The sequence below is a fragment of the Chlorocebus sabaeus genome, chromosome 15, assembly GCF_047675955.1.
Source record: "Chlorocebus sabaeus isolate Y175 chromosome 15, mChlSab1.0.hap1, whole genome shotgun sequence".
Taxonomy (NCBI): Eukaryota; Metazoa; Chordata; class Mammalia; order Primates; family Cercopithecidae; genus Chlorocebus; species Chlorocebus sabaeus.
The window spans coordinates 79,873,233-79,892,679 of NC_132918.1; positions in this window are offsets into that span (position 1 = coordinate 79,873,233).

Here is a 19,447-nt window from a genome sequence, read left to right on the forward strand (position 1 = left end):
AAATAAACATTTATTTATATTTTTGATTCCCTTATGTTGTACTCTAATTTTTTTGCAACTGTCTTTTTATTTTGATTTTTTTTTCAACTGCTTTTGACTTTGTTTCAGCATTCTTTCTGACATTTCACTTTTCTTGCATGCTGTAGCCTGCTTCCACTAATTATAGAATGACATGGAACAAGCTTATCTGGGTCATTCTCCAGTGGCTTGTGTTTAGAGGGAGCATGATCTTGTTCCTTCTGGATGTCACTACTCACCTTGACACTTCTTGGCCTCTTTCATACAAGTTGTCACATCTCTGCCCTAAAGTTTGTGTCACCAAAGTATGAAAGAAAAACTGGTGTAAACTTAGTTCCACCAAAATTCATCATGATAATTCTTAATATATATTCATTTAAATTAATTACATTTAAATTAATTTAATTACATTAAAAATATATATTGAGAATTATGATGAATTTTGGTGGAAGTAAATTTGTATATTTATATACAAATATATTTGAAATAGTTATGTTTTTATATACCTATATTTCTCAATATATATGCTTATTGCATCTTTTACCTTTGATTTGGAGAATTTCTAATAGTGTTCCTGCCCTTGGAAGCTGTCTTTCTCTTTACATCCTTTAATCTGTGGTCCTCTTTGTCAAGCTGATTGTTTCTGCATTTTACTCTCATAGATTCTTCAACCAATTTGATTCACTGAAGAGAATCTTTTTTGTTTGTTGCTAGTATTATAATTTTGTTTGGTCTATTACATTTTTTATGTCTTCTCTAGGGAAGCAAAAGATATAAGCATTTGTTCTCAGACTAATATCTTGATCTAATTTTCTACATATCTTTTTATTCTTACCACACATTTTTATAATAGGATTTGAGGCTCTTTGAAAGAACACATTTAGTAAAATATAATAAAAATACTTGAGGGAATGAGAAGATACGAATAAGTAAAAATGGAAAGAAAACAGCAAGAAATTAGTTTGGTACTTGTAGGAATTCAGACCTTTGGCAGGCTTGGAGCTTACTCCTGATGAGAGATAGTAAAGCTAAGTGTATACTGGGAAACTCACCTTTGACTTGTCCAGAAATAAATTTCCTAGGATTGGTTTTGCACAGTCCCTAGAACTAGTGGATAGAAAGGTGTTTAGCCAGAGTTTCCAAATTGTAAATCTTCCACTAGAATGGAAAAGTGGTAGTTCTGATTATGGTCAGGATTTTATTCCACCAAGACAGAATCATTGGCAGCCGGGCATCTCAGAACTGATTATACACTAGCTTACCCATTCTGTGAGAGAAGGTTGTATGCCAAACTTTTCTTCAAATATTCTGGACCACAATATAATAATGCCAGTACTAAGGAAGTGATAAGGAAACAACAACTGAATTTTCTTGACAGAAATGAACAGTTGATTATGTAATCTTTTGTGAGCATTATGGTAAGGTTCTCCAGCTGCCTATCTTTGCCCTAGGACTTTTTGACTTGGCCTTTTTGTGAAAGCAACAGAACACAGTAGGACAGAAGCTCCAGAGAACTGGATGATATAGAGAGAATAAAAAAAGAGAGTCTATGATGAACCTCTGATTCACAGCATTCTTTTGTTAATAGTAAGGCATGATAAAATACAAGCATCACCCAAGGAATTAAAGGATTTTTTTGATCAGGAATTATAGATTCTAATTATAGATCTTTATTTACTTCCTGAATAACCCCTGGAAATTCAATTATTCTTTTATTTATTCTTCTGTGAAAGGGAGTGAAAGGAAATTCTAATGTTTTTTTTAATAGTATTAAAAAGAGTTAAGAGAAAAATTGGAGGCAAATGAAACTTTTGAAGTGGGAAGTAATTCAGTATAATTCTTGACGTATTCATGTTCATTTAATAGTAGCTCACCCTGTTCGAGTCTTAGACTACTTTCAAATATGGTTCAGTGTTTTCAGGACTCAGTAGCTTTATGATTTATTATTTTTTCCAGGTCTAATCCACATCATATCCCAGAATTACTTCTGAGCAAATGTCTTGTCTGTTCTGTGCTTCAGTAAATCCCACCACAGAATTGAGTTTACAGTAGAAACTGCTTGAAAGAAGAAATGAGTTTAAAACTTGAATTAAGTTTCCTCAGATAAGAACAATTGTTTTTTCCTCCCTGAAAAACCTTATAACCATGTACTTACTCTTAAGGAAAGTAGCCTGGACTTGATAATTGACCAAGCTGTAACTTGAGGAACCATCTAACCCCCAGAGGAAAATCAATTGAGGGAAGGTTGTGATGTGCTTATTTCTTTTGTGGGGTGTGGAGGGCACTTCCTGAATCATGGTGGGAGATCAATTTTTTGTTCATTCTTTTCGGTGCAGATCCTTAAAAGTAGAATCAACACTTTTTATCCTTCCTGGGCCAAATTGATTACTCCTCCTTCTACATCCAACCAAAATTTTGTATACTTCTTATTTAAGCCTTCCTGAGATTTAGAGATACAGTAGAGTGTGGGCTTTAGAGACAGAGAGATGTGGTTTCAAGTGCTGTCTCTGCCACTAATTAACCATATAACTTAAAACAAGTTGTTCATCAGTAGAGTAGGGATAATAACAACTATTTCTTTGGCTTGGTGTGAGAGTTAAATATGCTACTGAATGTAAATTCCACAGAGAAGTGTCTGGCACCTTATAGACATACAGTCAATCGCAGGATGGCACATGTGTGGTAAGATAAGAGAGAAGTTAGATCACAACCTCCATCTATGTAACATAGAAGGCATGAACAAAAATAGATGTCCTATTGCTGCACTGGCCACCATCAAACACATAGAATGGTACTGTTTCACTCAGCAGTCTTTAAAATGTGTAAGCCAGAGAAAGAGGAGTACAAGAATATCCAAGGCTTTGCATGGTTTGTCAATGCTCCTAATAATATTTCCACCCCATAAAGAATCCAAAAAGAAAAGTAGATGGGTGGACAAATTCTGATAAATCCTGTCCATATACTAAAGTAGGAAGTAGATTCGGTCCGGAAGATGTCAAAGAGGTTGATTATCATCAGTATTATCGTTTTGAATGTCTTAGCTAGTATAGTTATATGAGAAAAAAAAGAACTACAAAAGTGAGAATGAAACACATAAAATTATTTTTATTTGCAAAGGATATGATTGTGTACTATTACAACTCAGGAGAATTGTCTGAAAACTATTAGAAATAAAGAGAGTTCAGAAAATTCCCTGTTTGCAAAATTTATATTAGAATCATTGGTTTTTCTATATGTCAACTATAAACAGAAAATTTAATAAAGAAAATATCCCATTTATAATACCAGGAAAGAAAAGATTTAAAAAGCTCGTAAGAAGAAATATTCAGGGTTTATGTGAAGGAAACTTTAAAACTCTTCTGAGAGATATAAAAGAAGACTTGGAAAATAGACATAACTTAATCTTAGAAAGCCTCAATATCATAAAGATGGTATCTCACAAAATTAATTTATGAAGCCTATGCCACCTAAAATGGAATACAAATGAGATGTTTTAGGGAAAACTTTACAAAATATTTTCTGAGAAATATATTTATAAAATTGCTACAATTCTGAAAAAAAATAGGGTCAGTGGAATGAAGTTTAGATTCTAGGAAATATTCATCCAGAAATATATGGACATGTTATCTATGCTAAAGATGGAATTGCATTCAGTAGGAAAGACAGGTTAAATGAAAAACAGTGCTGTGAAAATTGAATTCACATTTGTGGAAAAAAATAAACTTGGACGGCTATGGTTACTTCAGTTTCAAAATGAATTTGAGATCTACTAATCACATAAATGCAAAAAATAAAACTTTAGCAATATTACAACAAAGCAATGACAAGTCATTTAATTTATATGAAATATTAATGAAGTAGTTACTTAAAAATGAAAAACTAGAGTATGGCCACAGCATGATAGTATGAAAAATAAAAATAAAACTTCACAAAATGCTTGCAAAATATACACTGGTTTTGAAAAATTATTAATAAATATTGCACCCATAAAATGGGCAATTATTTTACAGAAAATGAGACAAAATAAAAATAAACATAAAAATTCTAGTTTTCACTTATATTCAAGTGAATATAAATAAAATGAGAGAGTATTTATGTCTATTTAATTGGCAAAAGAGAATATCATAAATAATAGCAGTTTTAAGAAGGTCTTGGAATATGGATATTCTCCTTTGATTGAAGTCCAAACTGATGCCACTTTTGAAAGTAATTTGTCAACATCCAACACAATTTTAAATGTGCACACCATTTCACCCAACAATTTCATTATCAGGGGTTGACCTAGGGACCCTTTTGTAAAACTACACAATAATATGGAAGATAATTTTCTAATAGTTAAAAAACTATATAAATATAAGTTATGATACATTAAATAAAATATAACACTGTATATTCAAGCAACAAAATTCTACACAGTTTAAAAAGTGTGCTACATCAGTATTTATTATTATCAATAGATCCTCAAAATATAAAACTGTAAAAGCAAGGTATAGTTACACTGGGTGATCTGGTGATCTCTTTTGCATAGGTAAACTCTGTGTATGTGTGTGTGTGTGCGCACACGTGCATATTATGTTACTTGCATATTTTAACTAAGAGTTAAGAAAATTTTGGTACTTTTCTGTTATGTTTCTAATGTTATTGGGGATTGGATAATGAGAAACTTTTTTTTAAATATAAACTTTTTTTTAGAGCAATTTTGGGTCAATAGTGAAATTAAGTGGGTAGTACAGAAATGTCCCACATACCCACTGCCCCAAAACATGGCGAGCCTCCTCACCATCATCCTCCTGTACCAGAACGTTACATCTGTCACAATCAATCAACCTACATTGACAGATCATTATCACCCAAAGTTCATAGTTTACTTTAGGATGTACTCTTTGTATGCATGTTCTGTGGGTTTGAACAAAGTATAATGACATGTGTCCAACATTGTGATATTATACAGAGTAGTTTCACTGCTCTGAAAAATCCTTTGTGCTTTGGCTATTCATCTCTGTCTTCCCCTTATTCCCTGGCAATCAATATTTTTTCATTGTTTTGCCTTTTCTAGTGTCATATAGTTGGAATAACAATATATACAAAGCCTTGAAGACTGCCTTCTTTCACTTAGCAATATGCATTTAAGGTTCCTCTATGTCTTTTTTGTCAACATCTCTTTCCTTTTTGCACTGAGTAATATTTCATTGTATAAAATTCCCACAGTTTATTTATATATCCATCTATTAAAGGACAACTTTGTTGCTTCCAAGTTTTGGCAATTATGAGTAAATTTGCTATAAATACCTGTGTGCACGTTTTTGTCTGAATATAAATTTCCAACTTGTTTGGGTAAGAAATGCAAATTGCTCAACCATATACTAAGCATATTTTTAGTTCTATAAGAAATTGCCAAACTGTATCCAATGTTGGCTATACCATTTTATATTCTTACCAGGATTGAAGAAGAGTTTTTGTTGCTCCTTGCTAGCATTTGGTATTGTTTGTGTTTTCAATTTTAGCCATTCTAATAGGTACATAGTAGTAACTTGTTTACATTTACAATTTCCCAATGATGTAAAATGTTGAGCACCTTTTCCTATGTTTATTTGTCATCAGCACATTTTTTTGGTGAAGTGTCTTCAGATCTTTATCCCATTTTAAAATCAGATTGTTAATTTTGTTATTGTTGAGTTTAAGAATAATTGTTTATTTCAGACATAATTTAGATAAATTCTTGTTAACTTTAGATAGTTATTTATCATATATGTTTTTTAAAAATATTTTTTCCCAGGATGTGGCTTGTTTTCTCATTCTCTTGGCAGTGTCTTTGACAGAGCAAAGGTTTTTAATTTTAATGAAGTTAAATTTATCAACTTTTTCTTTCATGGAACATATATCTTTGGTGTTGTTTCTGAGAAGTCATTACTAAGGTCATCTAGAATTTGTCCTATGTTCTAGAATTTTTATAGTTTTGGACTTTATATTTAGGTCTATGATTTATTTTTAGTTAATTTTTGTGAAGGGTGTAATGTGTGTATCTAGATTCATTCATTTTGCATGTGGATGTCCAATTGTTCCAGTTCTATTTGTTAGAAAGATTGTATTTTTTTTTCCTATTGAACTACCTTTACTCTTTTGTCAAAGATCAGTTGACTCTGTGTCTATTTTTGAGCCCTCCATTTTGTTTCATTGATCTATCTTTCAATTTTTTTCTCTAATACCACCCTGTCTTAATTACTATAGTTTTACACTATGTTTTGAAATTAGGTAATATCAGTCCTTTGATCTTTTTCTTCAATATTATGTTGGCTATTGTATTGATTTGCTGGGGTTGCCATAACAAAGTACCATAGACTAAGTGGCTTAAACAAAAGAAAATTATTCTCTTACAGTTCTTGGAGGCTGGAATTCCAAAATCAAGGTGCTGGCAGGGTTGGTTTCCTCTGAGGCCTCTCTTAGGCTTGTAGATGACCACCTTCTTACTGCTTCTTCACTTGGACTTTTGTCTGCACAGAGACATGCTTGGTATCTCTAGTATCTTCATCTCTTCTACTTTTAATTACACTAGTCAGACTGGATTTGGACCTACTCTAAGATCTCATTTTAACTTGTCTACCTCTTTAAGGACTCTATCTACAGGTACAGTCACATTCTGAGCTACTGGAGATTATGACTCCAATTCACGAATCTGGGGGGAGGACACTTCAGTTCACAACAGCTATTCTGGATCTTTTGCCTCTCCATCTAAACATTAGAATTACAGTTGACCCTTAAACAACATGAGTTTGAACTGTGTGGGTCCACTTCTATGCAGATTTTCTTTGGCCTCTGCTACCCATGAGACAACAAAACCATCTCCTCCTCCTCCTCTTCCTCATCCTATTCAATATGAAGATGATGAGGATGAAGACCTTTATGATGATTCACTTCCACTTAATAAATAGAAAATATATTTTCTCTTATGAATTTCTTAATAACATTTTCTTTTCTTTAGCTTACTTTATTGTAAAAATGCAGCATATAGTAACATACAAAATATGTGTTAATTCACTATTTATGTTATTGGTAAGGTTCCTCTGGTCAATAGTAGGCTACTAGTAGTTAAATTTTGGGAGAATCAGGTGGGACATGGGGGCTCACACCTATAATCCCAGCACTTTGGGATACTGAGGCAGACGGATAACTTGAGACCAGGAGTTCGAGACCAGCCTGTCCAACATGGTGAAACCCAGTCTACTAAAAATACAAAAATTAGCCAGGCATGGTGGCATGTGCCTGTAGTCCAGCATCTCAGGAAGTTGAGGCATGAGAGTTGCTTGAACTGAGGGGGACAGAGGTTGCAGTGAGCCAAGATAGTACCACTGCATTCTAGCTTGGGGACAGAGCGAGATTCTGTCTAAAGAAAGAAAGAAATGAATGAATGAATATTGGGAGAATCAAAAATTATACATGGATTTTCAGGTATGTGGGTGGGTAGTGCCCTAACCGCTGTGTTTCTCAAGGGTCAACGATAGTTTGTCAGTATCTACAAAATAACATACTGGGTTTTAAAAATTAATGTTATGTAGAATGTATAGATCTGGTGGGAAAGGACTGACACATCTTGACAATACTGAATCTTCCTATCTGTAAGCATAGAGTATTTCTCCATTATTTAGTTTTTCTTTGATTTCTATCAGAGTTTTGGAATTGCCCCCATATAGATCTTGCACTTATTTTGTTACATTTACATGTATATATTCTGTTTTGGGTGTGTGATGTAAATGGTATTATGTTTTTAATTTCACGTTCCAATTATTCATTGCTGTTCTCTAGGAAAACAACTGACATTTGTATATTAACTTTGTGTTATGGGATGAATTGTGCTCCTCACCCCCAAAATTTGTATTTTAAAACCTTCCTAGCACCTTAGAATGTGATTATATTTGGAGATAGGGCTCTTAAAGGAATAATTAAGTTAAAATGAGGCCATTAGGGTGAGCTATAATGCAATCTGACCAGTGTCCTTATAAGAGATTTCTTTTTTAACAGTCTCACTCTGTCATCCAGGATGGAGTGGCGTGGTGCGATCTCCACTCACTGCATCATCCGCCTCCCAGGTTCAAGTGACTCTCATGCCTCTGCCTCCCGAGTAGCTGGGATTATAGGTATGCACCACTATGCCCAGCTAATTTTTGTATTTTTAGTAGAGACAGGGTTTCGCCATATTGGCCAGGCTGGTTTCAAACTCCTGGCCTCAAGCGATCTGTCCGCATCAGCCTCCCAAAGTGCTGTGATTACAGGTGTGAGCCACTGTGCCTGGCCTAAGGAGATTTGGAAACATTGAGAGACACCAGGAATGTGTGTGCACAGAGGAAAGGCCATGTGAGGACATGGCGAGAAGGCATCTCTATGCAAGCCAAGGAGAGAGGTGATCCTACTGACACTTCGATTTTAGACTTCTGGTCCCCAGGACTGTGAGAAAATAAATTCCTATTGAAACAGAGAAAGCTCCCTTGTCTCCCTAGCAGGCTGTGCAGTGGGGATGTGGCTCGCTTCTTCAGTGCCTGGCTACTCAAATCCCCGGGGGGGGGGGGGGGGGCAGGCAGATAGGCAGGTTGTGGGGCTCTCACTCGACGGCAGCATCTAGGAGTACATGTTTACAGCTCCTGAAGCCCCAGTGGGCATGTGTTACAGTGTGCTCTTTTAGTTTTTCCGTGCCTAGGCAGCTTGTGTTAGTCAGCTCAATTAGACCCTTTGCCTTATTGCAACGACAGAGGGCTTTCTGTATTCTGGGGTTTCTTGCCTTGGTGTACTGGAAGAACTGGATCAAACGTGGGCTTGGAGAATGAGTGCAATGTTTTACTGATTAGAAGTAGCTCTCAGCAGATGGAGGAGCCAGAAGGGAGATGGAGTGGGAAGGTAGTTTTCCTTTCTGAAGTCACACCACTTAGTGGCCTGGACTCTCCTTCGACTGCCCCAGCCAAACTCCACATCAATCTGCTGGTCGAGGGCCTGCCGGCCTGCTGGTGTCTATTGGTCTGCTCCTGCACTGGTGAGTTCCTCTCCATGTCCAGCTACTTGTGTGCCTACCTGCTACCAGGGTGGTCTGGGGAAAGACAACATATGGGCCTGTCCTCACCTAGGTCCCTGGGCGCAGGTTGAGTGGGTGGAGTCGTAGCCAGAGACTACACCTTTCCCAGCACTTCCCTGTTTAAGAAGCACAATCCGTGGTATTTTATTATGGAAGTACTAGCAAACTAACAGACCTTACATGCTGCAACTTTGCTCTAATTTCTTAGTTCCAGGAAGTTGTTCTGTTTTGGTGTGGTTTTTTACTTTGAGTGTTTTCTGCTTTATAACAAAAGAAAAAGCTAATGTATATTTCTGAAATATATAAATAATATACATCATTCTTCTTCCATGAATTGCAGTGATATACATACCCTCCATATAAGAATGTACCTATTTAGGGCAGCAGCATATGGTTAGGTCATAGCACAGTTCATAGAATGACATTGTGTACTCAATATTTGTTTAGTGAATAAGTTAGAGTTTAAATATACTGTTTGCTCCTATAATTTTCTAATAAGTTTTTAGGAAAAAATGATTCCTCAAAATTAGAAAGAATTGTTGAGATATGAAATAAATGAAGAGAAGAGAAAAGCTAATTGCGTAGAGGGACCTGTCTTCTGCCAACTGATCCTGGAGAGAAAATCCTCCCAGGAGCTCCATTCACAGATGAAAGGACAAGATTGTCTAGGATATAAAAAAATTGAGGCTCTACTTGATAATCTTCTAAAAATTTACTCTCCTATGCTGTTTCTCCAGTTTTTAAATGTGTTCTTGGCCAAGAGGGCACTAGCTGAAGAGTGTGCAATTCCTGCAAGGTTTCCTCTGTGGTCAAAGACAAAAATGAAATATGTCTGGCACTTACAGAAAGAAGGTTATATTAGAGGTCTAACTTACTATATGAATTTTTCCTATTTAAGTGAATTGTTTCCATTAGAGCTAGGCTGCATATATACTTATTATCAAAAGTTAATAGTTAACTGGAAAGTAGCCCAAGGTTTGACACATAGTAAGTGCTCAAAATGTATGCATCCGCATGTATGTAGATGAATGACCAGTGCAGGAACAATGCATGTTAGATTTAGGCTTTTAATTTTAACTCCTTGAAAGAGATCTGTCCAGCTTTGTTGCCTCTAGGACTGAACAAAGAAGCCTGTTTTTATGGGCTGATGAAGTAGACATCCCATAGTTTGTCACAGATGACTAAAATAAATGTCTGCCTTAATAAAAAGAGAAATTATTTATATGGCTAAAAATAATCTATAAGCTACAAAATTATTTCCTGGTGAAGAAAGACCTTATAAATTATTGTTAAATTGAAGTGTCTTTACTGTATTACCCCTTCCCTGCTTTTGAGAGAGCAAGAGAGTAAAAAGAATATAGCATATTAAACAGCAGTCTTTAACTATGGGGCTAATGGTGCTTTCTAAAATATAATTCCCTGGATTTTGGAGGTAATGCAAATTAAAAATTAAGTTTGGTTGAAACTTTTCTGGCTAAGGCAATTTTTAATCGTAGAAAGTCAGTACATACCTGCAGAGTTTTGAAAGTGAAATCATTTGGTCACCTGGCCTCAAACATCTACTTCTATGTCTTTTGTCTAAGAATCCAGGCATGACCTAACCCTTGAAGAGTTTAAAGCCTTTTCTCTGCAATCCACCCTCTTGTCTATCAGTGGTAGTAAGCATGTACTTAAAAATCTTTTATTTATTAAGCTGAGTGCTCATGAAGTGCAAGCATCTGTGCTAGATATTTCTAGCAGACGCAGAGTAGATCAAGATAGCATGAGGCCTCACCACCTAAGAAACTTGCAAGCTAGTTGGAAAGTCAGTTCATCTAACTTCTTTCTAATAGCTGGTACCAGAAGGAAAAGCTTATTACTCAGGGGATTGTAATATTCTTTAGTGGGATGTAGTAAGATAATGTTAAATTTCCATTGGCACTTATTTTTATCTAATGTCTAAAATTTCTATTATCTTTTAAAATAATGTATGTTATGTTAATATATTAGCAAATGTTGGTATAATCAACATGAATTGGGGGTATGGGCTTATTTCATGGAAAATTTATTTTGTAGATAGAGGTAAATGTTAAAATCATTTTGGAGAGTACTGGATATACCTGGCACTTGGTCTCACACACTTAGAAATAAAATGATCAGTATTTAGCAGAGGACCTGGGACAGTGCAGCACTCCACCAGATGTATAGATGGGGAACAGCATTAGTAGAAAGAGGTTGTTGAGGCTCATTTCCAGAGTTACGAGATAAAACTACCAAAAATATCTGCTAATAGAGTACTTGCAATCAAAATTTTATCTGGTAACGATGCAGGGCAGGCAAGCCCCCATACTGGGGCTTAGCATGGGAGGATTCTTTGCTTTATCCAGGAAAGAATTCAAGGGCAAGCTGGTAGTGTTAGACAGCAATTTTGATTGAAGCAGCAACGTGCAGCAGCAGCAGAGGGAGTGCTCCTTGTGGAGCAGAGCTAATTCATAGGTAGTGTGCCCAGAGTAGCAGCTCAGGAGCAGTCTTGTAGTCATATTTATACCCACTTTTAACTACATGCAAAGGAGCAGATTATGTAGAAATTTCTAGAAAAAGGGTGGTATCTTCTTGGTCATTGTGTCACTGCCATGGAAAGGGGCAGTCACTTCTGCGTGTGGCAATGTAAAAGATTTGTAAAATCTTTTACAAATTGGTAATGGTAATGACAATGGTAAACTGAAATGACACTGGTGAGCATGTCTTAGGGAGAGGTGCTTTCGCCTCTTCCCTGTTTCAGCTAGTCTTCAGTCTGGTCTTGAGTTCGAGTCCCCACCTCCAGAGTCAAGTCCTGCCTCCTGCCTTAGTAACAGCAGAATTATATGCAAAGCAAAACACAGACATTATTTCTCTTGCTATTTAAGTTGGTAACTGGAAGTTTCCTGCTCCTCTCATTCACTCATCTTTTTTACAAAATTGTAGGAAGCTACTAGTGTGTATATAATGTTTTGCTTAGGGTTTTTGTGACTTTTATGCCAATTATCTGATTCTGAATGCAAAAGTTAACAATACATATTTTTCTTCAATAGAGATTGGGAATTACAGATACCAACATGAATACTTTATTGCTCATCTGTGATATTTCTTCAAAGAAATGTCATTACAAGCACCTTTTTGTGCTGGTAGATACCATACAACATTTAGAAAATTGTTATCAGCAATTCAACAGGAATAAAGTGGAAAAAACCGCCTTGATTTAATGTTACATAATTTAAAAAGTATCTATTCTCTCCTCTATGTAACTGAATCCCTGTGCCTCTTGCTTGTTCTTTCTGGAACTTCACAGCCTCTTCATGAAACACAAAAGTTTGGTTGGGCTTAACTCTAAGTTTTCTTTTGCTCTAATGTGCTATGTTTCATGACAACACTTACAGATATTTGTTCCGTATATATAAGGAATATTATTCTTGGCTGTATTTCAATTGTTATCTATGACCTTTTTAAGTCAAAAATAATATTTTGCTAAGTGTTTAGGTGCTTCAAATATTTGTAGAGTAATACTCTCATTCTACTCCAGACATCAGATGGCTAATGTAACCATTTTTATTTCTTTTTAATATTTCTTGATAAGTCTATTATTCCTCAGTAAGTCTTTTTTATTTTCTGGAACCCTGATTAATGCATCAGAATCTTTCTGTAAGTCAGGTAGAAGAAGAATTCATGTTGATTGTGATTATGTAGCTTTATTAGAAATATGCATATTTGATGATATCCTTATATCTGAAAAATCATATACTGTCTGATCAGCTGCTGAGAGAACATGGTCCATCATTTTTCTCTCAATGATTAATCATAATGTTGAGAAACACTAGCTTATCTGAATCAATTGTAAAGTGTGTCATAATTGACTGATGACAAAATACTTTGCAAAAAATATTAAAGCAGATTGTAGGTTTCCCTTATAATAGAATCACTTTCACTCACACACCTCCATATGCTTTCTTGAGTGGGAGAGAAAGGATTAGAATTATGGCTGTTGCTAAGATTTAAAGATACATTGCAGAAACACCTATTAGAAGACACTGGTTAGATTTTAAGCATCCTTTCTTAGTGTGTTTCCTGTATATATAGGTGGAGGGGGTGGGGAATTAAGAATTAATGTCCCATATAATATATTATCAAGCTCAAGTTTGTGTCATCAGTATTGCCATAATTGCTATGATGGCCATAATTTATTTCCCTGCTCCTATTCTCCTCCTTACATGTTGCTTTCTACCTAGCAACCAAGGTGATCTTTTACAAATATGTCAATTAAGCCACCTTCCTTTTTCAAATTGCCCAGAAGCTCATCATTGTGCTTAAAATAAAATCCATACTTTTTATGGCCTATGGCTCCTTAGGATTTGACCTCTTCTTTCATCTTAGACTTAGCCTTTACTAGTCTTCCCTTTGCTCACCATCTATAGTTCAACCTCAAGCACATCTCAGTAGATGCTGTCAGTGTCACATCCATACTCCCTGACACTTACATTTGTATACATCTCAGCTGGACTTCAAATTATCAGCATGTGGATTTATTTGCCTAAAATCTTTCTTTGGGTACTGGAGGCTGCTAAGCCTGCAAATGAGGCAGTTGGGAAGTTGTAGGGAATTAATACCTCTTAGAAATAACCCTCAATCAAGAACTGACCAAAGTGAGTATATAAATACACCTAACTTCTTTATCCTTCAGGTGGGGTAGATGTGTATTTTACACTGCCTCCAAGAGGTGCACAGCAGGATTAAGTTACCATTGACCACTGTAGTAACTTGCTGAATTATAACACCTTTACTGACATGTTTTCCTTCACTGTATTACCTCTCCATTCTCTATTTGTGTTTCCTGAGATTGTCTACAAGGTAGAGTACTTGTACTCAGTCCTTTTCTTAGGGTCTGCTTCTAGAAGGACCCAGACTAAGATAACTGAGTTAGTTTCCACAAAACTTTCTTCCTTCCCAAAGATGTTGGACTTCTTCTGGTCATTTTAATTTCGTCATAAATATCATACCTTTAAAGAATGGTCTTGTCTCCTGTCTAAAGTGGCAAATTAATTATGCTCTAATATCAGTATATTTTAATCTCTACATATCAATTACTATTATGCTTTTTTCTTGCTTATGTGTCTGTCTGTTTTCTTACTTTCCGGTAGACAAGAGCTCTGGGGAAGAAAAGGCCTTTTTTTTTTTTTTTTTTTTTTTTTAAATTATTATTTACTATGGAAGTACCACAGTAAATAATAAAGTCCATGGAACACTGGGGACTTAATATACGTATTGAAAATTAAGTATCAACTGTGAGTTACTCATATTTAGTCAACTTCTTTTTTTGTTTTGGTTTTTGTCAAACGGTTTTGAAAAAGAAATTGCACAAAGCATTGGTTATTTAGAGGCATGTTTTCAAATGAATATTTTTGGTTTGCTTTTTAACTTTCAATTATGTATCTTTGAATGACTTTCCTAAAAGTGGGACACATTTGTTTGAACATACTGATATTTATCTACCTAGAATGAAAATAATATATAAAAATTACATTTTAAAAATTACCAAATTATTTTTCTTACATATTCTTATGAAATCATGATAAAAATAATATGAAGCTTATTTCCACTTTTTAGATCAGAAAATGGAGGCTTTGCTAACAATAACAATTATCAGTAAAATCCAAAACTGCTGTTTTAAAAAGATCAATACATTTGGAAAACTGCTAGTCAGACTAATCAAGGGAAAGAGAAAGAACGTGCAAATTCTTATCGGAAATAAAGAGGGCTCATCACTGTTGATCCCATGGATACTAAAAGGGTAATAAAGGAATATTATGAATATTATGGACACTCTGACAACAAACTTGACAATTTAGATACAATGTACCAATTAGTGCAAGACACAAACTACTAAAACTCATATAAGGAAAAACAGGCAATCTTGATAGGCCAATATTTATAAAAGAAATTAAATCAATAATTAGTAATCTTTTAAAAGAAGAACGAGGTCAAGATGGTTTTATTGGAGATTTCTATTAAATATTTTAAAAAGCAATGATACAAATTGTCTACAATCTCTTCTACAAAAAGAAAGCAAAGAAGAAGAAACAGAACAACAAAAAAAAACTGACAGACAGTCCTAATGTATCTATAATTACATCAAATGTGAATGGCCTAAATATGTTAATTAAAAGATAGGGATTGGCAGAAAAGTTACATGATCCTATCAGTTTATGTAGGAAAAGCATTTTCTAAAATTCAGTACCAATTCATGATTAAAACCTCTTTGAAAACTATGACTAGAATGGAATTTTCTCAAACTTGTAAAAAGAACATTTACAAATACCTACAGCTAACACATTATACTTAAGAATCAGAGAGTAAATATTTACTCACTGACACTAAGAACAAGGCAAGTAGGTGTACTGTCACCACTGCTCTATAATATAGTACTGAGTTCTAACTAATGCAATAAGACAAAGAAATAAAGAGATGCAAATTGGAATGAAAGAAAGGAAATTATTTCTTTGTGAAATTGATATGTAAGTCGACTTAGAAAATCCTAAGGAATCTTAGAAAATAAAAACTTCTAGAAATAATAAATGATTATAGCAGAGTTGCAGGATATAAAATCAACTTACAAAATCAATTGCACTGTTAAGTATTAGTAATGAGCATCTGGAAGGAAAAATTAAAATTATATGATTTATAATATCTCAAGAAATGCACACTTAGATGTAAATTTAACAAAACAAGCACAGTAATACTTCATTATACCTGGGGTATTAGTTCCAGAATTCCTGAGTGGATACCCAAATCCATGAATGCTCACGTCCCTTATATAAAAGTATGTAATACTTGCATATAATCTATATACATGCTCTTTTATGCTTTTAACTATCTCTACATTATTTGTAATACCTCATATAATTTAATGCTATGTAAATACTTGCTATAGTGTATTTTCATATTTGTATTCTATTTTATTTTTGCATTATTTTTTCAATTATTTTTGATCCACAGTTGGTTGAATCCGTGGAGTGGATGTAAAACCTGCAGATATAACGGACTGTACAGCACTTGCATACTGAAAACTACAAAATACTAATGAAAGAAATAAAAGATGATTATCTAAATAAATGGATAACTCTACCATGTTCGTGATTGAAAACTCAATATTTTAAAAATGTCAGTTCTCCCTAAATTGATATAGAGGTGTAATGCAGGCAAAATCTCAGGAAGCCATTTTGTAGATATAGACAGATTATTGTAAAACTTATCTGAAAAGGGCAATGAAACTAGAAAAGCTAAAACAATTCTGAAAAAGACCAATGAAAATCACTCTATTCAATTTTAAGACATTATTAAATAAGTCTGGTAATCAAAATCTTATGGTGTTGTTTGAACAATAGGGAAGTAGATCAATGAAGCAGAAAAGAGAAGCCAGAAATAGCTCCATACATATACAGTTAACTGATTTTTGACAAAGTTGCAAAGGTCATTCAATGAAGGAAGGATACTCTTTTCAACAAATGGTGCTGGAGTAATTGGATATTTAATGGCAACAACAACAACAACAAACAAACCTTGATCTAAACTTCACGTTATACAAACATTAACTAAAAATTGATCATAGACTCAAAATATTAAAGTATAACATTTTAAAAGATAATGTAGGAGGAAATCTTAAACACCTAGGCATGACGAAGAGTTCTTATACATAAAATCTAAGCACAATCTATACAAGGAAAAGCTGATAAGATGGACTACATTATAATTAAAATCTTTCACTCTGAAAAAGATTTTATGAGAGGATGAAAAGACAAACTATTTAAGATTAGGATAAAAATTTGCAATTCAGATATCTGATAAAGGACTCATATCTAGAATACATAAAGAAGTCTAATAACTCAATATTAAAAAAACAAAACAATCCATCTAAAAAATAGGCAAAATGCAGGAGGAAACAATAAACTTGTAGGGATATATGGATGGCAAATTAGCACATGAAGAAAGATTCAGCATCACTAGCCATTAGGAAAATGCAAACTAAAACTATAATGAGATATTGCTATACACTTATTAAAACTAAAAAAGTAGTAACAATAGTAAATGTAAGAAAGTTGCTGAGGAAATGGATTATTCATACATTTCTGGTGGTATTTTAAAATGAAACAGCCACTCTGAAAAATAGTTTGGAAGTTTTTTATAAAACTAAACAGCAGAAAAATAAAACACATACAAACACAAGGAAACTTTTGGAAATGATGGATATGTTTATTTCTTGGGTTGTGGTGATGGTATCGTGCATATTTGCATATGTCCAAACTTATAAAATTATATATATTAAACCTGTGTAGCTTTTGGCATACAATTATACTTCAATAAAGCAGATTAAAATGACAATAACCACAATAACAAAGCTAAACATACAAATACCATGTGACCAGCACAATTGCACTCGTGGGCATTTATGCCAAAGAAATACACACTTACACTTGCATAAAGATTTATATATGTTTGTTCACATCAGCTGTATTAATAGCCCCAAACTGAAAACAATACAAACATCCCTCAGTAGGTGAGTGTGTAAACAAACACTTCTCTATTCCATCTGTAACATGGAATACTGCTTAGCAATATAAAGGAATAAACTCTTGGTACACACAAAACAAATAGATCTCAAAAGATCTCATACTGTATTGTTTGTTTTATATAACATTCTTGAAATGACAACATTTCAGAGATGGAAAAGAGATTAGGGATTATCAGCAGTTAAGGATGGTGGGGAGGTGGGCGTGGGTGTGATTATAAAGGGGAATATATGGGAGGTGTTGGTGATGGGACAGTTCTGAATTTGGATTGTGGTGGTGATTACATGAATATACACATATAAAATGACATAGTACTATACACACACATGCCAATGTAAAATTCCTAGTTTTTAATATTAGTATAATTATATAAGATGGAACTATTTGTAAAATGAAGGGAAGGTACATAGAGCCTCTTAACCATCTTTGCAACTGCCTGTGGAACATAACTTCAAAATAATTTTGAAGTGTTTCAGTTTGTTTACTGTAGTAATTGTTTCATAAGAGTCTTCTTCAAAGAGTTAATATCAGTGTTTCAAGTAAGTTGATACTGGATATTCTAAAGATGAGTAACTAGAAAGAACATTATTTTTAACTTTAACATTTATATGCTAACATTCTACATTTCACAGGTAAATATTTGTTTGCATGTGTTGGTGTGAACAAAATTCCTAGCCTTTTCTTTCTAAGCTTATAGTTATATCGTGTCATGAAGGTTTTTTTGTTTGTTTTTTAAATAGAGTCTTGCTCTGTCACCAAGACTGGAGTGCAGTGGCTCAACTATAGCTCACTGCAGTCTCAACATTGCGGCCTCAAGCGACCCTCCCACCTCAGCCTTCCTAGTAGCTAAGACTACAAGCATGCACCACCATGCCTGGCTAACTTTTTTATTTTTTGTAGAGACCAGGACTCACTTTGTTGCCTAGGCTGATCTCAAACTCTTGGGTTCAAGTGATTCCCCTACTTGGTCTTCCAGAGTTTTGGGATTACAGGTATGAGTCACCACACCCCGCCATGTGTTCTTTTATCTATTAATAGTAATGTGAGTACCTGAAGTTTCATATACAGACATTCACATTTGCACACCTATTACAATTAGATGATTAGATATGATATAGTACATCTACATCTATGGTTTCATTTAATTATACAAATGGAAATAAGTTTAGATACATAAAATATTCCTTCAAGAAATCTGTAAATTTTCTACAATAACACATTAAGAAAGTTATTTTTTATATGTTCCTTTTATTTTTAAATTTGTAATTATATATATAAAATGTAAAATTTATAATTCTAAACATTTTTAAGTTTACAGTTTGGAATTAATGCTTTTAAATTATTTTTATTTTATTGTGTTTAACATTAACCTGAAGAAGTGCCAGAAAGTATATCAGATTCAGCAATCTGAAATGGATTTCATAATATCTCTCTAGAATTAAAGAATTTTTAAAGGGGGCCCTACAGGTAAAAAAGATAAAAAGAACAAGGGGAAAGATTTTTCTAGAAATAGAGCCAATTTGTTATCATCCTAGAGGAATTTGCATAAATTCAAAATACAAATAGATTAGATAAGAAACAAGAGGACTCAGGAAATAAAACAAAACAATGACAATTAGAAGAAAGCTTTGACCTGCTGCTTGCTCACCCTAGCAAATTTTACGTCCTTAATCACTGTGCAATTTGCAAAACAAAAACAGCACTTTATTCATAAATATAATCAGTCAATTTAAAGTGTTTAAGGAGTACTATTGCACATATATAAATGTTTGCTATTTTTTTAAATATAATGACT